Below are 14,525 nucleotides of genomic sequence, written 5' to 3'. Positions count from 1 at the left end.
TGCCCTGGTGCTGACTGTCCTTCGGAACACTGCTCCAGACAGCCGGGCACACAGCCTACGGGGTCCTTCCAGGAACTTCCAAACGGTCCCCCTCCAGACAGTCACCGCCGTTGCTGACCTTGCTGACCTGGTCCTACACACAGCTGGACCCTTCAGGCTTCTTTCTTTCCTGTCACCTCACTTGCTTTGCTCCTTTTCCACTTTTCTACTTTCACTTTCACTTTCTTAACTCCCCTACTTAGCTCCTCACTCCTGCTCCTCCCTGAGCTATCTGCACTCAAGCCCTGCCTGGGCTAATCTGCACTGTTCACTCCTTCATGTCCCTCACTGGACTGCCTGGTTTCTCCCGCCTCCAGAGCTGTGAACTCCTCGGTGGGCGGAGCCAACCGCCTGGCCCACCCCCTGGTGTGAATCATCAGCCTCTGGAGGAAGGCAACAAGGATTTTTGGTTAGCTTAGATGTTCCTACCTGGGATGTGAGGTGTGGTGGTGTGTGACCTGTGTCCCCTGGCTTGCCCAGGGTGACACATTCTCCCTTAGCAAAATGCAGACCGTCCGCGGGCTGCCGTCCAACACCGGTTTTATTTTTCTGGAAAAGATAACATAGTAAAATAATAACATATGTACATTTTTAATAAATCTTCCCTTAACGGGAAGCACATTTCTTTTAACGTTGCAAACGGTTTACGGTTACGGTTTCCGCTCTCTCCCACCCAAGCAACCTGGCCCTGATGCTGCCCCTAAAGCCCAGGCAGCACCCCTTGACCCACAGTCCAGCACAAGTTACCCGAGCGGGATCTGTCCTTCCCCTCCAGAGGGTAGCCACCGGTTCCTTTGGTGGCTCGGCCCCAACCTGCTCTGCTCAGGGCCCTCCCTCCAACCTGCCTCTCCGGAGGCGGCATTGCGGAAAACGGTAACGGCAAACAACTTATTTACAAGCCACTTAACGTTTGTGGTTGCCCTGCAAGTTCACAGGCTTGTCCATGGATAGTCCTCCATGCAAAACTTTAAACGGTCCCCACGGGGACAACGGTGCCGGCTCCAGCCGGTTGCAAATCACGGTAAATCAGGTGAGGTACTCGGTATCATTTTCTTATCATTCTTTCAACTTTTAAACAAACAAAGTGGTGGTCCCAACGGGGACGGTGCAGCGGGCATCCGCTGCCCTACTGGGTGTTTTCGTCTTCCTCACCCGGCTCGGGGTGGAAGGACACGGGCACTAGCCCCTCCAGTGCATAGCAAGCACGGCGTGGAAGGGCCGCCCGATACCCGTTGCCTCCGGTTCGGGGAATATAAGTGGCCTCCATGCCAGGCAGGGCAGCGACCTCCTCCTCTTCTTCTGACACAGGCTCAGTGTCAGGCCCGGAGTCGCTATCTTCTGCCCCCGCCGCAGTCACAGAGGGAGGCACACCCGATGGGCCAGGTGCGGTGCAGCACGCGAGTGCGTAGGACGGAGGTAACACAGGAGCCAGGGGCAGACCGGGTCCCTCAGCCGCAGCGGCCGGTCCCTCGGGGACACAGGGGCGTGGGTCACTCTCCAGCTCCTCCATCACGGCCTCCACTCCATACGCTCGTGCCACAGCCACTAGCGCTTCCACCTCTGCGGCCCACTGCTCCATCAGCCCGCCGATCTGACTCCGATAGTGACGGCAGATCTCCGCCGCTCGGGCCCTCAGCCATGCCGCTGTTCCAGACACCAGCTCAGTAGTCTCTGCAGAACTAGGTGGGGCGGACATTTCCCATTAGGGTCGATGGACCGGGGGAGGGTCCCAGTGTGTTTGTTGCACCGCCACACTTACATGCGTCCAGCCGCCATCGCGTCCCCCTTAGCTCTTTTCGGCCCCTCCTCTCTCGGGGCGGGGTTTTGGCCTTCGCGCCTCTTCTACTCGAGAAGACGCTTGAGCGGGAACTTTTCGCGCCAAAGATGGCGGCTTCTGAAATTTTTCTGCCGGATGCCTCCGGCGGTAACAAGGCGCACCTCTACCAGATGGCAGAGCGGTAAGATCCTGTTCGTGACGCCAAGTTGTCGCGGGCGGGGAGGAGGGTGTCAGCACACTATGCTCACCCCTTCTGCTCGGGTCCGGCGGCTGCTGCTCAGTGGTGGCTCGAGCGGTGGGCCGGATTCCGGGGGCTTCTCGAGCGGCACTCCTCGCCCGTGAGTGAAAGGGGGTTTGTTGGGTGTGGGAAATGTTTATTGTCCGTGACGCCACCCACGGTTGTGGTGATTTCACCACCGCTGCTCAGTACAGGGGTCCCGGGGATGGTGATGCGGAGCAGCCAGGTGTTGTGTTGCCCCTCCGTGGGTAGGGGTTGGTGATCCCGGGGCCCGGTGATGGTTTGGGAGGTGCAGGGCCTGGTGGGCGCAGGGACGCGGGGGCAGCGCTGTGCCTTGCGGCACTGTGGTACTCTCTCAGCCTGAGACGTTGACACAGTTTTTACGGTAAACTAAACGGCTGGTAAGACGGTCCCACGGACGGCTGCACTTGCTCTCCCAGTAGGTGACGGTGATGTCCCTCTTCCTTGCACCTTTGTGTACTTGTTGGTTGCGATGGGTCCCCACCGGTAACCCGCTCCCCGGCTTCAAGCTGGACCGGGGGAGCTCTACTCTTTGCCCGCAGGCGCTGGCCCTAAGAAACTGGTGCCTTGGCGGTGGCGGTGTCTCTCTTACACTAGCTGGGCTGTTGCCTTCTATCGGGACTTGGTTGTTGGGGGATCTACGTCCCCTTCACTGACGGATTCGGCAAATTATGGCGACTCCAAGCCTTGCCGGGGTCCGAGAGGCCCCTGCTCTGGTGCTGACTGTCCTTCGGAACACTGCTCCAGACCGCCGGGCACACAGCATACGGGGTCCTTCCAGGAACTTCCAAACGGTCCCCCTCCAGACAGTCACCGCCGTTGCTGACCTTGCTGACCTGGTCCTACACACAGCTGGACCCTTCAGGCTTCTTTCTTTCCTGTCACCTCACTTGCTTTCCTCCTTTTCCACTTTTCTACTTTCACTTTCACTTTCTTAACTCCCCTACTTAGCTCCTCACTCCTGCTCCTCCCTGAGCTATCTGCACTCAAGCCCTGCCTGGGCTAATCTGCACTGTTCACTCCTTCATGTCCCTCACTGGACTGCCTGGTTTCTCCCGCCTCCAGAGCTGTGAACTCCTCGGTGGGCGGAGCCAACCGCCTGGCCCACCCCCTGGTGTGAATCATCAGCCTCTGGAGGAAGGCAACAAGGATTTTTGGTTAGCTTAGATGTTCCTACCTGGGATGTGAGGTGTGGTGGTGTGTGACCTGTGTCCCCTGGCTTGCCCAGGGCGACACATCTGTGCAAAATAACGTGATTGTAAATGTGATGGTGCAGACTCCTTTAGCGGACACACACACACACACACACACATATATACACACAGCTTTATATATTAGATATACGCATATGGCTGACAATTCTGTCTTGGGCTTGTCATTTTGATGTCCTTAAAAACGGTGCATGCAGCTTTTTTCGGGCTGTCAGAATGATGACTAGAGGTTAATGTTTGATTCATGAGGACTGTTTGCAGAATAGGAGATTTTCCAAGAGTGATGGAGGTACTGTGGAAGGTTCGAGGTAAGTATGCAGAGGAGGATCTGAGCTCACCCTGTAAATGCATTACCTGGGTCCTTTCTTTGAGGGACAGTGCAGGGAGGGAAGCTCCGTGTTCAGAGAGGCAAAGTCCGGCAGTAGAAAAAAGTTGTTTCCAGCATCACGTCCAAGAAATAAGGGTAAAAAACAATTTTATTCCATAACTTACTTGTGCAAATCTAGCAGGATATGTCTAAGACTAAGAACCTCTTTTAGGTGTGAAACGCGTAAGATATTGTTTTATACTTCGTGGACGTCCATCAGCCTTATGGAATAAAATTTGTTTTTTAACCTTATTTCTTGGACGTGATGCTGGAAACAACTTTCTTTCTATTGCCGAAGTTTCGAGGGGTAGAGATGGAGCTGTGGTGGAGGCGGAGTCTGAAGGGGCCCCGAATATGTTGGCAGTATGGGGCCCTGAAATTCCTGATGGCAGCCCTGGGCAGGACGTTCTAACAACACACAGGGTGCGGTGCAGCTGAGGGAATCCTGCCCACCTGTCTGCCGAAGAGGAGCATCCTCTGTAATGGTGACGGCAGATGGCATTGTTGCAGGCCACGCTGGAGTCCAGCAGCCTGAAGAATGGAGACGGACCGGTGACCTGTTCTGTGGAGGTGCCTGCCGACCTGTTCAATAGCAGCAGGCAACGGCGGCACACAATGTGAAAGAGGGGGCAATGGCGGCACACAATTTGAAAGGGGGGGAATGGCGGCACACTATGTGAAAGGAGGGGGGGACGAGGGTGTCTTCTATCAAAGTGTTCTGGGGCATCTGATCTATGTAGTTTCAAGTCTCCATTCCCAATACATCCACTGTGTATGTATAGATTGGGAATAGAGGATTGAAACTGCATGGGTGACACATTCCAGCACACTGTGCCCCACTGGCACACCCTCCATCTTGGATATTTCCAATGTCTGACTCCAAATACTGTGTGTGCCCCTCCATCAATATATTCTGCATGTGTCATGATGTATGTAATGGATATACTGGAGGGGCACACACAGTTTACAGGCTGGGGACATCTGCCCACACCAATCCCATACCCCATATATATTTTCACTACTACAATAAGGCCATGTGCACGCATTGAGTATTTGGTGAGGTTTTTTTACCTCAGTATTTTTTACAAATACGGGAGGTAGAAAAGTCACTAAATGCTGAACGTGCAGACACTGCCTTGCAAATAATGAGGTAATGAACTCACCAAATACTCAGCGTGTGCACGTGCCCCAAGGCCTCATGCACATGTTCAGTATTACAGTTTTTGTTACCGTATTTTTTAAGCTATGTTCACATAGGGCAGTTTCACAGTTTTTTTCCATTGGTTTAATGTAAATACATGCTAATAACAAGCTGTAGCTTTTGCTCAGATTTTGCTGCAGAAAAATAACACCCTGTTTGAACATAGGCTAAGGTCATGAGCACACGTTCAGTATTGGTGAGTTTTTACCTCAGTATTTGTAAGGCCTCGTACACACGAGTATTTGGTGAGTATATTACTTCAGTATTTGTTAAACTATGTTCACACATGATGTTTTTGCTCAGTTTTTTTTATTTTTTATTTTTTTGGGGCAGTAGTCTTGTTTAAAGTTGGACTGTTTAAATCTCTGCCTTATTGTTGTTTCTTTATAAACTGAAGGGTATATTTACTAGAATAGTGGATGTTTTTAAGGTTATCGTTTCGGCAACTATTTTTCAGAAATGATCTGTTTCAGGTGTATGATGATGGACCCGTCACATGACCCGTGTGTAGGGCTGGGGGGGCCCACAGATCCTGAACAGCCCGGGGCCCTGGTTAAACTTAATCTGCCCCTGGCTACAGGGAGAAATTAAGTTCCATTCTCCCCACAGCCACTCACTTTTCAGGCATTGGGGAGAGAATTGTTATAGCCACCACTTACTACACAGTGAGCGCGCTGTAACCACTTCCCCTGCACAATGATTGACAACCTGCTATGCACAAACACTGCAACACGCTGCACACACACACTGCAGGACAAGCTGTCAATTAATTTGCTGGGGAGAGGAGTGATTACAAGGCAGTCTCTGTATAGTGAGTGATGACTGTAATCACTAACTGTACTATCATGATGATTGGAACTGAGAGGCTGCAGGGAGAATATAACTTCCTTTCACCCCTATATCCACTATTTCAATAGGGCCGTCAAGCATGGTTTCTACGCTATTTACTTGCAGATTATTAATATATCAGCAAACATTACCTAAAGAAATGTTATGGAGTATTTTCTTTCAACCCCACTTTAAGGTCTTATTCTTTTTATGATAATTACACAGAAGGACTGGTCTTCTTAATTTAGGAATGAAGGCATCTCTTGCATACTGTATGCACTTGCACCTTGAACACTTGGCAAAACATTGCTGTACTGAGCATTTGTGCGCCACGAAACAGCACAAACAAAAAAAATAATAATAATAAAAATATATATATATATATATATATGTATATATATAAATACTGTATGTATATATATATATATATATATATACTGTATATGTATATAAAATTCTCTAATGTATATATTTGTAATAAAAATATGAAATACTCTTGTGGGAATACCAATTTAATACCTATAATGGTGCTATATGTACTCTAATATATGCTGACTAGCTATTGAACACATTCAACGCCCAGGTGTTGAGTATTTTTATTGGCACATTTTTAATATTTAATTTTATTGAGTTTAACTGTAACCGAAATGTATTTATTGTGCAAAAAATTCTCTGTTAGGCCCCCTTCAGACATTCATGATTCCGGTACGTATGATGTCCGTTTTCATACGTACCAGAGACACGGGCATATGCAGACCCATTCAAATCAATGGGTCTGCGCACACATCCCTGTTTTCTCATGGACATGTGCCACGTGACGACATGTCCAGTTTTTCTCGGACAGTGCAGGTGTCACACGGACCACACACTGATGTGATCCGTGTAACATCATTATGACATGTACCAGAGAAAACACGTGTCTTTGAAATAAAATTATTTTGTATACTCAGCTGTCTCCAGTGCTCTTGTCTTCGGCGCTGCTGTCACTTGCTTCCGGGCTTATTCATTATGCTCATGAATATTCACTGCACCGTGGACCCAGAAGCAGCAGCAGTGGTGGAGACAGCAGCGCTGGGGACTTGTGAGTACAGAAGTTCCTGCGGTCCATGTGCTATCACAGATAGCACATGGAGAGCACACTGACAGCATACGCTGAACACTAACACACGGACCGTAAAAAACCTGTGTTTTTATCACGGATGTGGGAAGAGGTCCTATAACATTTTTGGTGTAAACTCTGGTCTTTCTTTAAGTTGCCTTGTTTGTGCAGAACTTTGTGGATCGGACTTTCTTTATTCCTCCCCTGGCTGCTTTCCTCCCCTTTATTTATAATTAGTTGAGGCACTGTCTCTGCGAATAACATCTGAAACAAACTGGTGACTGGTGATATTCGCAGAGACAGTGTCTTCAATAAAATGGTGCCAGAGTTTGCGGTCAGCGCACTCGCTGACTTCGGCGCCATTTTATTGAAGAATTCAACTACGACGTGAACTTAGCATTGCATACGGGGCGGCCATCCCAGCTTCGGAAAGAAGGATGCGTGCAGCATTATGTTATTATAGATGTGTACAAGATACTTTTGGATCCACTGATAGTAGGAAAAAAAAGTTGAACTGTTCTTGTCTAATTGGTTTGGCTCTTGTGTTAACTAGTCATTTTATAATTACAGAGGTAACTGATAATTGCCATTTCCTAACAATCCAAGATCCCCATTGCTAATCCAGAATGGCATTCATATATACAATAAACAGATTATGAACTAAATGATACTTACAGATTCATTAAAGAGTTCTTTTGCTTCATGTTGCATTTCATGTAACAGTGCTTTGGTCTGATTAAGGATATCACCATTGCAATAACCAGATATGTTAAGCAGCAGGAAAATTCCATATAGGAAACCTAGGTAGAAAGATAGAAATATTGCTTAATTCAGTTTATATCTAACAATATTATATTTGCCCCTGGATAGCTTCCTTTACCCTTAAAGGATATCTGTCAGCAGGATTTTGCTACTCCATCTGAGAGCAGCATGATGTCGGCAAAGATATTCTGAAACTAACAATGTTTAACTTAGATTACAGGGTGCAGCTGTTCTGACATTATCTAAGAATAGAGTGTACCAGAGCTGGGAGCTGTCCAGCCCACACCAGGCTCTCAATAGAGTTTGTGTCAATCACAGCAGGGGGCGTGCCAGAGAACAGGGCATCTACTTTGTACTCCTATAATGTTAATCACAGGGTAATAAACCCTTTAATTTAGGTAAACACTAGCTCACACACAGATAAGAGGAGCACAGTTTTTTTTTCTTCATTAACCTTTGCAGCATGCTCTCCTCAGCTTACATTGAAAGATCCTGGTGATAGATTCCCTTTAAAAGAGTTTTCTCAACTTTATTTTCATGAGCGCACTAAAGGGGGCTTTACACGCTAGCAATATCGGTACTGATATCACTAGCGTGCGTACCCGCCACCATCGTTTGTGCGACACGGACATATCGCTGCCCGTGTTGCACAAAATCACGCTCACCCGTCACATGGATTACCTGCCCTGCGACGTCGCTCTGACCGGCGAACCGCCTCCTTGCTAAGGGGGCAGGTCGTGCGGCGTCACAGCGACACGGCAGGCGTCCAATAGAAGCAGAGGGGTGGAAATGAGCGGCCGGAACATCCCGCCCACCTCCTTCCTTCCGCATAGCCGATGGAGACAGGTAAGGAGATGTTCCTCGCTCCTGCAGTGTCACACATAGCGATGTGTGGTGCCGCAGGAACGAGGAACAACATCGCTAATGTGAGGTAATCGATTTTTTGTTTTAGGACGACCTCTCCGCGGCAAACGATTTTGGCAACTTTTGCGATCGTTTTATGTTGCACATAAGTGTCACACACTGTGATATCGTTAATGACGCCGGATGTGCGTCACTAACGACGTGACCCCGACGATAAAACATTAACGATATCGTAGCGTGTAAAGCCCCCTTAACTCCTGGTTTCCTGTTTATCAGGTAGTGGTATGTTCCCACTAATGCAAACTATGGGCTTTTTGATGTTGCAAACAGTGACAGCTTTGCCTTTGCAGCATCAGAGGTGCATAGAGGACATTAAAACTGGCCAGGTCCATTCAGCTTTGTGATTGTAAGCACTGTTTTTCTTTTTCTTTTTAGTTTTTTTTTTATCCTCTTCCTCATAGAGGTATAACTTTTGTTACCATCAACTTAGCTTAGTTTTTTTTTGTGCAGGACAATTTGCATTTGTAATGGCACCCTTTTAGTGTACATATAGTCTATCTTGTATAAAAACATTCTACAGTCATGGCCAAAAGTGTTGGCACCCTTGAAATTGCTTCAGAAAATGAGGTATTTTTCCCAGAAAATTATTGCAGTTACACGTTTTGTTATACACGTTTATTTCCTTTGCGTGTATCAGAAGAACACGAAAAAGATAGAAAAAAGGCAATGTGGACATAATTTCAGAAAATACTTCAAAATTGTTGCCACCTTTCCAAAACTGTGGATAAACAACTTTTAATGAGCATGACATGCTTGCAAATCATCTGTGGCAAGTAACAGGTGTGGGCAATAATGAAAATCACATCTGAAACCAGATAAAAAGGGAGAGAAGTTGACAATTTTGCAATGTATGTCTGTGCATACCACACTAATCACAGAGAACAGAAAGAGGAGAAGATAACTATCTGTGGACTTGAGATACAAAATTGTTGAAAAATATCAACAATCTCAAGGTTTCAAATTCTTCTCGAGAGATCTTGATGTTCTTTTGTCCATGGTACACAACATAATCAAGACCTTAATAACCCATGGCACTGTAACTAATCTCCCTGGACATGGACGGCAGATCAAAATTAATAAAATATTGCAACTTAGAATAGTCTGATTGATGGATAAGCAGCCCAAATCAAGTTCAAAATAAATTCAAGCTGTCCTGCAGGTTCAGGGTGCATCAGTGTCAGTGTGAACTGTCCATCAACATTCAAATCAAATTAAATGCTATAACGCTATGCCAGGAGACCCTGGTTGAACCCACTGCTGACAAGAGACATAAAAAACCTAGACTGAAGTTTGCCAAACTGTACATGAATAATCCAAAATCCTTTTGGAAAAGCATCTTGTGGAGAGATGAAAACAAGATAGAGCTTTTCGATAAAGCACATCATTCTGCTTTTTAACAAAAACAGAAGAAGGCCTACAAAGAAAAGAACACAGTATCTACAGTAAATATAGTGGAGGTTCAAAGATGTTTTGTGGTTGTTTTGCTGCCTCTGACATTGGGTGCCTTGACTATGCAAGGCATCATGAAATCTGAAAAATACAAAATGATTTGGGGTTGCAATATAGTGCCAAGTGTCAGAAAGCTGGTCAGAAAGCCCAGGGTCTTCCAGCAGGACAATGACTCCAAACATTCTTCAAGAAGCACCCAGAAATGGATGGAAACAAGGCATTGAAGAGTTATTTTTTAAATCAGGTTCATTATTATTAACCAAGTAGAGAGGAAAGAAAAAGACCATCTTCACTCGCAAAAAAACACAACATATAAACATACAATAAACAAGCATTGAAGAGTTCTGAAGTGGCCAGTAATGAGTTTGGCTCTAAATCCCATTGAATTCTTGTGGAGAGATCTTACAACTGCTGTTGGGAGAAGGCGCCTTTCAGATATGAGAGACTTGGAGCAGCTTGCAAAAGAAGAGTGGTCCGAAATTCCAGTTGAGAGGTGCAAGAAGCTTGTTGATGGTTATAGCAAGCGATTGATTTTCATTTTTTATTTCAAAGGGCATGCATCCAAATATTAAGCTGAGGGTTTCAACAATTTTGTCTGTCCCATTTTTGGGGTTTTGTGTGAAATTATGTCCATTTTACCTTTTTTGTGTGTTGTTCCAATACACAGAAAGGAAATAAACATGTGTATAACAAAACATGTGCAATCGCAATAATTTTCGGGAGTAATACTTCATTTTCTGGAACAATTTCAAGTATGCCAACACTTTCGACCATGATTATATAAAAAAAAATTGTTTTTTGGGGGATAAGGAATAGAAAAAAATTTAATTCTACAATGCTTTTACTCCTTACGGTGTTCATTGTGTGATGTAAAAGAGATGTCATGATAGTCGTAGCGCCAAATTCATATAATTTTTTATGTGCTACTACAAAACATTTTTTCAAAAACTGATAACTTTTTTTTGTTTGCTGTTTCACAAATGAGTGATGATTTGTTTTGTTTTTATTGGTACATTTGTGGACTGGTCGTGGCTTTATTTTACAAAGCAAAACAGCAATTCTGTTTTTGTTTATTTAGGTTATTTTTTTTGCAGTGAAACAGCAGGCCAGTGGATTTCTTTCCTCTTATGGGCGTTTCTGTTGAAGCATTAATAAAAGCTAAAGAGTTTTATAATGTGTCGCTGATACTTTGATCTACCACTTGGACCTTTCATACCTGCTTCTAAAGAAAGCTGAGTGACCGTCGGAGGGGATGGTTAGTGTGGATAAGGGACATTGGTATAAAGTACCAGCCTTATAGATGTAAGTCCATGTGCACACATTGAGTACTGGAGGAGTTTTTTACCTCAGAATTTGTAAGCCAAATCCATGAATGGAACAATCAGAGAAAAAGTATAATAGAAACCCGTGCATTTTTTACCCTATCCTGGTTTCGGCTTACAAATACTGAGGTGAAAAAACTCATCAGATTTTCAACGCGTGCACATGGCCAAACACAACAGAATCTAGGAGCCGAAGTAGAAACTCAGTCCAAGGAGGGAGAGTAAGACCACATGCACACTGAGTGTTTGGTGAGTTTTTTACCTCATCATTTGTAAGACAAAACCAGGAGGGAAACAGTCAGAGGAAAAGAACAATACAAACACGTCACCACTTCTGCATTTTTTACTCACTTCTGGTTTTGCCTTATAAATACTAAGGTAAAAAAACCCTCACCAAATACTCTACGTGTGCACGTGGCCTAACAGTAGAGGTGGGTTGAATCTGTGGTTCGTGCAGTCACACTTATAATGGAAGACATTGCTGGAATGGACCTGGAGTGGGAAGTATGTGTTTTTCTAAGTTTATGTGCAGTACTTAGAAGAGGTTGTCCAGTAGCAGCTTACATTGTTTAGCTCAGATCACACCCTTACAAAGAATTGGGTGAGTTTTTTTTACCTCGCTATTTGGAAGCCAAAACCAGGAGCAATCAGAGGAAAAGTATAATAGAAACCCGGGCACCACTTCTGCATTTTTTAACCTACTCCTGGTTTTGGCTTACAAATACGGAGTGGAAAAAAATCGCCAAATTTTGAATGTGTGCTTGTGGCCTAACACAGCAGAATCTAGGAGCAGAAGTAGAAACTCAGTCCAAGGAAGGAAAGTAAGGCCACGTGCACACTGAGTGTTTGGTAAGTTTTCTTTACCTCAGTATTTGTAAGCCAAAACCAGAAGTGGAACAATCAGAGAAAAAGTATAATAAAAATGTAGCGCCCATGAGACCATCAGGGTGCTACAAGGTTCTGCATCCCCACCAGGATGCGGGGCCTACCCCCTTAGGTACCCAGAACCTTGGTGCCGGTAACACGAAAAACCCAGGTAATCCCAGTTTTCCCCAACAATCCCCCATACAATGGTACCCAGCTAGGGTGGGACCATGGATGGCCGACTAGAGGTGGAGCCACTCCAGTCCACTAGTTGACCAGGTGGGAGTGTCAGACTGTGGAGAGTAGTCAGTCTAGAGTTGACAGCCGAGGTGTAAAGGTGGAAGTGAAGTGACTACCTGACTCGGGTTGACGATGACCTGGTACCCAGGAGAGGTGGTTGCCGGTGGAGTACGGTGGAGTACTCCCGGAACTACGCACCAACAGGGTACAGGACCCTAGGACAGGAAAGAGCTTCAAGCCGACCTGTTAACACCTGTACAGAAAAGGGGACCATCAAGGACCTTGCTGACCCTAAAGAATCGGAAGACTCAGTAGCAAAGGGAGAGCCGAAGAAAGGACCAGAGACTCCAAGCCCACAGGGTTCACACTACCATAAAGCGGACAGAGGTGAACAAACCACAAATCGGGGACCACCAGTGTTCCATACCACGGGGACTTATTTACCAGAGATAGGTGCAGGGCAAGAAGGTACCAGAGAACCAGACTGGCACTGGGATGAAGGGGACCTGGAGGCCAAACCAGCCGGCCATGGACAACCAGCTAACACCTTAAGAACATTGAGTAAACCAGTTGCACTGAATACCTGTCTGGACTCATTCTTCCGACGTCCACTGGCACCATACACCCGCTGGGGCAATACCCTACTTGCGGAGGGACTACCATACTAGCTGCCATACCATCAGCCCCAGTAGAGACAGTGCAGCCGCGGCTTCCTATACTTAGCCGCAACACCGCAAGTGGTGTCATGAATAACTTATTCACAGATCTCTTGTAAATATCCCCATTACAAAAAGGGCCCAGGGCACAGAACCGGGTAACGGCCACCATTGTGACATTCCCAAGAGAGACACTGCCCGGAACCGAGTAACCCATATCCCTGGCTGCTCCAGAAACACCATCACCACTTCTGCATTTTTTATCCACTCCTGGTTTTGCCTTACAAATACTGAGGTAAAAAACTCACCAAATACTCATGGTGTGCACATGGCCTAACACTATCTGTGGTTTGTGCAGTCCCACTTATAATGGAAGACATTGCTGGTATGGGCCTGGAGTGGGAGGTATGTGTTTTTCTAATTTTATGTGGAGCAGAAGGGGTTGTCCAGTAGCAGCTTACAATTTTTAGGTCAGATCACACCCTTACAATGTTTATTGCAAGTCTTACTGTCCCACTTAATTTACAGAGATTTGCTATGCTATTCGCAGGATGGACAGAGATTCTCTTAAGCGGACAACCATTCTATTTATAATATAAATGATATGGAAACCCATTCTTATCAAGTGCTTCAGCTCTCCATTCTAAATTCTGCCTAATGCCCCAATGGCTTTGATGGACTGCATTGTAATGCGTCACTGTGGTTTGTGTTCATAAGAGAATGAGGTTATGAGGACATGTAGAAAGACCTAAATAGTATTAAGCAACAACTTCCTTTCAAATTACAAAACGTTTACATGAGGCTTTAGAGTTAATATTACTGCTTCTGCACCTACCATGTCCTTGAAGCTTATAGCTATATTTTATGTTTTAATGCAACTGGACAGATGAGGATGTAAATGACACAAAAAAGTTGAAGGCGTTGTCCAGGATGAAAACAAAAGCTTAACAGATAGTGTCATATCTGTCTACAGCTCTACGTGCTTTAAAGGGGTTTTCCTCTTTCAGGAAAATTACCTGGAAATGCTCTAAAATACCTAGTCAGTTTGGGCTGCAGATGTGATGTCATGTCAATAGTGTGCATCACTGTAGTCAATCAATAAGCTCAGCGGCTGTGGTACGGTAGACGACACAAGCTGCTGAGGTCAGGGATAGGCTACAGTAATGACACGAGCTGTCAGCCTTATGTCACTGATGCAGCCAAGACACAAGGAAGCAAGCAGTGAACGCAAGGAATTTGAGTACCTACTCTGTTGATGCTTTACCTCTACAAGACCTCAGAAGGTGTCTGATTGATATCTGGCAGCAGATATTTTAAGAGGTGGAGCCCCCAAGATTTGTACTTGTTTTTCCAGCTGTCAGGTTTCCGGGTTTTCCAGTTCTCTTTTGAAAGAGCTTGCCCTCAGTTAACATGGAGTTTAATGTTCTGTTGCCCTACTTCCTGTCCAGCTGCTTAAAAGGCCGCCTCTAAGCCTAGTCCAGTGCCTGAGTATACTGCTTGCTGTGTGCTCCTGCTTTGCTGCTTCTA

Source organism: Anomaloglossus baeobatrachus, chromosome 1, assembly GCF_048569485.1.
Source record: "Anomaloglossus baeobatrachus isolate aAnoBae1 chromosome 1, aAnoBae1.hap1, whole genome shotgun sequence".
Taxonomy (NCBI): Eukaryota; Metazoa; Chordata; class Amphibia; order Anura; family Aromobatidae; genus Anomaloglossus; species Anomaloglossus baeobatrachus.
This window is presented reverse-complemented; position numbering follows the sequence as displayed.